Raw genomic sequence first — 7,142 nt, forward strand, 5'->3', positions numbered from 1 at the left:
TAGTGGGAGACTCTGAAATCCAAGCTAATTAAAGTGGAAATTTCATCTATAATATACTTGGTGTGGGTGAAATGAGGCAGGTATAGGGTCAGTAAACTGGAATCTTGGTGGATAAAGAAGACAGTGAGTAATGAATGCTCACTCTACCAGGAAAAAATGATTCTCCCTGGAGCCAAAATCCAAAGCCTTGAGCAAAGCTGATTCAGGAGGTACAGGGAAGGCTAGGCACCAAAGAAGCGAATCAGGGATATGTCAGAGGAGTTTTACCCTGGTGACATCTTAAAGGCATCATGTAACTTCCTAATTGATGACAAAGAATATGATCAGCTTTGTATTCAAACATCTGAGATTACAGTATGGAAGTAAAGGTTGGCACTAAGGGTCTATAACTTAAGAGAGAAAACAGAACTGATGACCCAAGAGAAAAAAATTACAACTCATCCACAGTGAGCTGATGGAGGAGTGTGAAGAGGTGACATCACCAGCAAAATATATTAAAGAAAGTAGGACAGAGGCTATAGCTACGAAGACCAGGCATAGGCACTGAGCTAGAAAAGGGGCAAGAGAAAGATTTCGGGATGAAAAAGAGAGCCAGAAAGATCTAGAAAACTAAAGGAGGAAAAAAAAATTCAAGAAAAGTGCCGACAAAGGTGTTGACAGCTAGAGAGGGGCAGACAGGATAAGGACTATATATACATAGCCTGAACTCACAACCCTGAGATCAAGACCTGAGCGGAGATCAAGAGTTGGCTACTTAATGTACTGAGCCACCCAGGTGCCCCCAGAATAAGGACTATTAAAAGACTCTGGGTAGAGCAAGATGGAGGGCACTGATGAGCTTTCACTGGGTAGACTCCCTGGAGTAACAGGCAGGATAGGCTGTGTGAGAAGATGGAGGCACAAAATATAAGCCCCTCACTGGCCATTAAGGGAAACAGAAAACCAGATGATAGCTCAAGGAAGCAGCCATGTCAAGCAAAGATTTTTCTCACAGTAGAGGGGACATAAAAGAGAAAGTAGATCCAATTTCCTCCTTCTGGCTCAATGGCAAAAAATGAGCACAAGTAGGCAAGACATGTTTTGACCCCAGATCCCTTTAGACAAGGAACTGGGAGAAAATTAACTCCCCCTTTAAAGTAACAAATGTTAGCATCTCCTCCAGATACATTTATTAAGGAATGAAAGACGTCTCTCCAAATACTCCCCACTCCATTCCACCCCACTCCCCTCCTGCCCTGTGGACACCATATGCTTTCTAGCAGTTTCCCACCCACGGGGTCTCAGTCCACCCTTTCCTGAGCCAGGCCTGGTGGTAAGACCCACCCCTCACCCTTGTTTCAGCTGAACCATCTACTTGCCTCTCCTCCAGGGTTTCCTGACATCTGCACTTTTGTCATATTGAAGCAATAATTTTTGTTGGGGTGGGGGCTCCTGTGCATTGTAGGATGTTTAGTAACATCCCTGGCCTCTCCCCACTAGATGTCAATAGCATCTCTCTTACAGTCCCAACGATAAAAAAATTCTCCATATACTGTCAAATGTTCTGGGGCAAAATACCTCAACCCCACATTGACAGTCACTGCTACAGACACTTCTGGTCCCCTGATTCTTCCTAGAGTTCAATATACACACCCTCTCCCACCCAGTTTCTCCCATATTGCCTGTCTCTGAAACACGCAAATGACACTTTTTTCTTTCCAACAGTTTTTCACTACAGGTAAAAATTGACAAGTCTTAACAAATATAATCCTGATGAAATTCCAGTTTCAAGAATTATAACAAAATGGCCATGCCCCCAGATTCCAGAGAAGCATGACAGGAAAGGAGTGATGCAGTTTCCATGCTTACTTCCTGGGATTCCTTCTCAGCTAAGCATGGGATATGACCCCGTCCCAATCATGGAGACATTGGATGCCAGACCCACCTCCTGACTCCCAGTCTTGTTGAACACACATGTAGGTCACACAGCCATTAGATCCATTGGGTTGACTTCATTATTTTATTGTCAGGCTTGGGTTGCATGGTCACCCCTTTTTGCCAAAAAATCATTGTAGTTTCTTGGCACTTTGTTCTTATGTTGTGGGGCCTCCCACATCTATCCTTCAAATATTCAGATTGCCCAAGTTTCAGTCCATCATTTATAGACTTTGCATCCTACGTAGAGACTTAATGGCTCCAGGCCTGGAATCTTAGCCCTCATCCAGGCCCGAGAGCAAGGAATAGCATCTCCCATTAGACTCCAAGTCTCCCTCCTTGGCTCTCAGGCTGCCCTGTACTAACCTGTACTCACTCCTTTATTTTTCCAGATGGTCTCCAGGGCTCTGGCTCTGGATTACACAGTCAGCCCTCACCCTAGTCCCATTTTTCTAGGCACCTTTCATTTGACTAAAACATCTTTTTATTTGATTGAAACTATGTCAGATTTCAATAAATTCTTCTCACAGTCCAAGCAACATAGTGGGTCCTTAGCCCACTTACAGAGAAAAAAGAACAGATATATTTTGAATCTAATAAATTATTAATAAATTTCTAATGGATTACACTAGCTTCACCCCCACTTTTCAAAAGCCTCTCTCAGTCATTATTTATGTCCTTTTCCTCATCCCTCTTAGGAAGTAATTTTTTACCAGGCTAAGTCATTTTACACAGAAAGCAACACTGATAATTTAGTTAACTTAGGGATACATCCCTGACCTCTTAACCAGCAAAGATATTAAATGTTCTTGCTTCTAAACTGAGCCCCTTTCTTTTTTGGAAATGTATTTGTACATGTCTTTGGAATCCTCTCTTTGAATGACTTCATTCGTTGTGATATAAGTATTGATTGGTTCCATAAAAAGGAAAGAAGTTTGGTCTCCTATCTTCCTGTTTTTATCCTCTTGAGGATGGTTACCATTTATCAAAAATGGTCTATCCTTAGCAACACTCTCCAATTGGCTCCCAGATCAATCAAGATGCCTGTAAATTTTTTGCTTTCAGCCCTCTGCCCTCATATAAACATCCAGAGGAATAAATGCCTGTTTTTCCAACCACCTTCTGGCTAATTTATTTAGTCCCTGCTCCAAAAAATAACCAGACACTTCCCCTAAGGCTTTCATAAAAAACCCCTTCTAAATCCTACCAATTCTCCTCTCAAACTATATAACCTAACAGAGCCACTGACTCCAGCATATGTCTAACTTGCTTTAAAGAAAAAGAAAGAGAGAGGAAGGAAGGAAGGAAGGAAGGAAGGGAGGGAGGGAGGGAGGGAGGGAGGAAGGGAGGGAGGGAGGGAGGGAAGCCCAACCAGAAATGTCAATATAAGAGTTCAGGATATCCACTACCACTCTACCCAGAACTGACAGAACACACACACATGAGACCAGCCCTTCCTTTGAGCAAAGACTCTTGAGAATCTGCAGAATGTACACATTGAATTGATCTGCTCATGTCACAGATAAAACTGACAGGAGAGAGCTTTTAGATCATTCTATTCCCTAAACGGCAAGATGAAGAATTATCATTTACAGTTATAATCTTCTCCCATTATTGAAAACTCAATATACAAGAGTAACTTTAACTCTTGGTTTATACCCAAACTTTTTATTTAACTGACCTGGAAGGTTGATTAAAATTCCATTTGATGCTATAATTTAAAAACAAGTGAGATGACACCTCTAAGCATACATACACATCCACTTTTTTGAGTCATTTGAAAGGATTATAGAAATAAATGAACTGCACAATAAACCAGTAGAAGTGAGAATTGGTCCCTGTGGGTGTGTGGGGATTGAGTATAAGTGAGGAAGTGATAAATTGGGAAAGGAGAACAGGATGCATCTCTCTTTAGGCCACAGAAAATAACATAGGAAACTGTTAAAGAGTGTAGGAAGGCTTTTCTCCCACTTCTTTCCTCCCACAGGAAATCACTAATACTTTCTGAGAAAAAGGATAAGTCGTCCAATTTTTACCCATTAGTAAAACAGCAATTTGTAGACTTAAGCATATTAGTGAGCACTGCCCTTTATAATAGCTCAAGAAAACTCCATTTACAAGGAAAACACTTGACAGTAATCCCTATTGTTTCTAGGGTAAACTCACCCTATTTCAAATGTAACTCCAAAACTGTGACTTTTAAAGAATAGCAAGCAGGTTAATACTGGAATTCTAAGACCTTGCTAAAAACACTTCAATGTAATGTAATCCTTCTCTAGAATTAATGAAGCAAAATGGGCAGAATAAAGAAATGTATGCTTTTGAGGCATCTAGGTGATGCAGTCAGTTAAACATTCGACTCTTGGTTTCAGCTCAGGTCATGATCTAAAGGTCGTGAGATCAAGCCCCGAGTCAGACTCCACACACAGCATGGAGTCTGCTTCAGATTCTCTCTCCTTCTCCCTCTGACCCTCCTGCTCCTGCTCTCTCTCTCTCAAATAAATGTATAAATCTTTTTAAAAACTTTAAAAGAAATGTATGCTTTTAAGGAGCATTTTAAGTATGAGTACACAACATGCCAGACTTTTTGAGAACCTTTGGTAGAAGCAGCTGAGCAGAGCTACTTGGTGCCCCCATTTCCCTCCTTGTAACCTCCTCTGAATGTGATCACTGGGAGAAGTAGGTCCAACTCATAACAGATCCTGGTCTGGCATTGTTAATTCAGAGCAACACTTTTAAGAGGCCAGGTCAGTTTCCATGGAGGAAGAGGCTAGGACATCTTCCTTCCACACTTTACTGCCCCCATACAGGTCCTTACTCCTTGGGCTGTCCCCAGAATTAACCTAGAAGCCCAGCAATCAGAGCAGACAGACATAGATTTGATCTGGTAAAAATCCCCAGGCTAACTTCTCATCTCTAGAATTTAACCACTCACCAACTTACCTGTAAGTCATTTTCACTAGGTCGTGATGAAAAAAAATTTAGATCTCTAATACAATCACAACTTAGGGTTCCAAGAAGAAAATAATGGCATTGAAAGTCAAAAGCTATTTACAGAGCTTCTGATATCTTCTGCCTTTTAGTAATATGTGATGTTTTTCATAGTTCTATTTTTTATAATGACTCCAGAGAAATAGGTTTTGACTGTTTGACAAATTTGGAATTATTATACAATCTTTCATAATTATTTGGAGATTTCTTCCTACATTTAAAGACTTGAAAACTATAGAGAACTTACATTGTTGACTCCCGTGAAATAGCATATATGCAATACAATACCATCCTGAAATTTTGGGATGGGTGAGTGTTGGCTTACACGTATATGTTGTAACCTGAATGGAAATACCCCTACATGATTAAAAAGAATATCTGATTTCCATTGCCATTTGGCATGCAAAGCTCTGGAGGCTCTCTTTCCCCCTTTCTGTTTTAGGATTTTTATTCTCTATACACTTGCTAACTCAGCCTGCATTGCTTTCTTGACATGTAGGGGGTGGGGGTGGAGTGCAAGTCTTATCAGGTTAGCATTTTGACCTCTAGAAAACTAATATCACTATGCAACCTATCCATGTTTCTTCCCTGATAATTAAGATCCATATTTTTGCGATCCATGGAATCTCGATACCCCAGAAATGCCATGTAACACTAAATATTTCTGTGTCTTCTTTCCCACCCTTATGGGCTGAATTGTGTCCACACCCCCCTAAAAAAATTACTTTACAGAAGTAATTACATTAAAGTGAGGTCATTAGGATGGGCCCTAATCCAATATGACTGGTGTCTTTATAAGAGGAAATGTGGCCATAAACATGAATACAGAGGAAAGATGATGTGAAGAAACAGGAAGAAGATAACCATCCAAAAGCCACAGAGAGAGGCCTGGAACAGAACCTTTCCGCAAGGCCCTCAGAAGGAAGCAATCCTGATCACACCTTATCTCAGACTTCTAGTCTCCAAAACTGTAAGAAAATAAATTTCTGTTGCTTAATCCACTCAGTCTGTGGTACTTTGTTATGGCAGCCCTAGGAAACTAATACACTCACCAAAGGAAGAAGAGTGCAGGAAGTTTTAAGATGCCAAAAGGACAGATTGTAAAACAGTGGGAAATGAGGAAGTTCATTAAGATGACAAGTGGGAGCCAACAGGTTACATAAGAGTACAACTGTTATGCACTCCCCATAAAGGAAGGGATTAATTTTAGGTCCTGCTGGACCATGCTGCAAGGTGTAAATTAAAGAAAATTATCTCTCCAATCCTAGGTTTAAAGAAAAAAAAAACCATAGGCATTGAAATACATGAAGATACAAGGTGGCAAAAAGAAATCTGCCATATTGAAAGTATATTAGGGTATTGAGTTAAAATAAGTAGTCCTAACGTTTGAATACATAAGACATATTACAAAGATGTAAGTCTTTGAAGCTCACAGTGGCAATGCTAGGATTCCTGGAAAATGCTGAAAGAAGTCCCACTAATGGACTTCCTAGAAAATGCTAGTAAATACAGGCCTTAGATAATTGTAGCACAGTGAATTGAGGCTAGTAAGAAGTAGATGGCAATTAAATTTATAGAATCATTGATAATGGGTTTTTCCCAATGTAATTTTTTTAATATGCATAAATTTCCTTTTACTGAACACTGATACATAAATGGCAACTTGAAACAAGTCATTAATCAATTTTAGCCGTCTGTTTTCCCATTTGTAAAATGGAAAATATATGGGTTATAGCTACATAAATATCTGAGATACTCAGATCGAACTTACTGTCTTCCTGGAGAGGGGCCATCAGAGGGGGCACAAGCAAAGGGCATATAATATATAACATGTTAGTCTTGTTGCTCTGATCATTCTTACTCTGTTGTCCTGCTCACGTGGGTGAAGAAATGTACTATCTACTGTTTCATAAAAGAGAGAACATTTTTCTGTCTTTCCTGTCGTGGGGAAGTTTGAGTTATCTTAATCATACATGATGCTCTTGTCTTAAGCATCAACACTCACCTTGGTTTTCTATCCATGAGCCAGAATACTGGGTTGATTATTATCCTGCAAGCATACTCTTTGCCAAGGTTTACCATTATTTTTCATTAGTTTCAATTCTGAAAGGAAGGAGACAGAGACTATATATGATGATGGATGGGGTTAAAGGCCCAAGGACTAAGATGATTGTATAAGGAGCTACTGCTGGGTGATATATGAACATATTGAAGTAATACATGCTAAAAGTGAGGGG

The 7,142-nt window shown here is 40.0% G+C and overlaps 1 long non-coding RNA gene across 1 annotated transcript in view; it reads right to left on the bottom strand.

The window, feature by feature from the left end:
- Positions 1-6,937, bottom strand: part of LOC110588586 — a 103,500-nt gene extending 96,563 nt beyond the window's left edge. The window contains exon 1 of the long non-coding RNA XR_002480816.1: positions 6,911-6,937. This is a non-coding gene — a long non-coding RNA (uncharacterized LOC110588586). The remainder of the gene's footprint in view (positions 1-6,910) is intronic.
- Between the last annotated feature and the right edge of the window lie 205 nt (positions 6,938-7,142).

Source organism: Neomonachus schauinslandi, chromosome 7 (assembly GCF_002201575.2).
Source record: "Neomonachus schauinslandi chromosome 7, ASM220157v2, whole genome shotgun sequence".
NCBI classification, from domain to species: domain Eukaryota; kingdom Metazoa; phylum Chordata; class Mammalia; order Carnivora; family Phocidae; genus Neomonachus; species Neomonachus schauinslandi.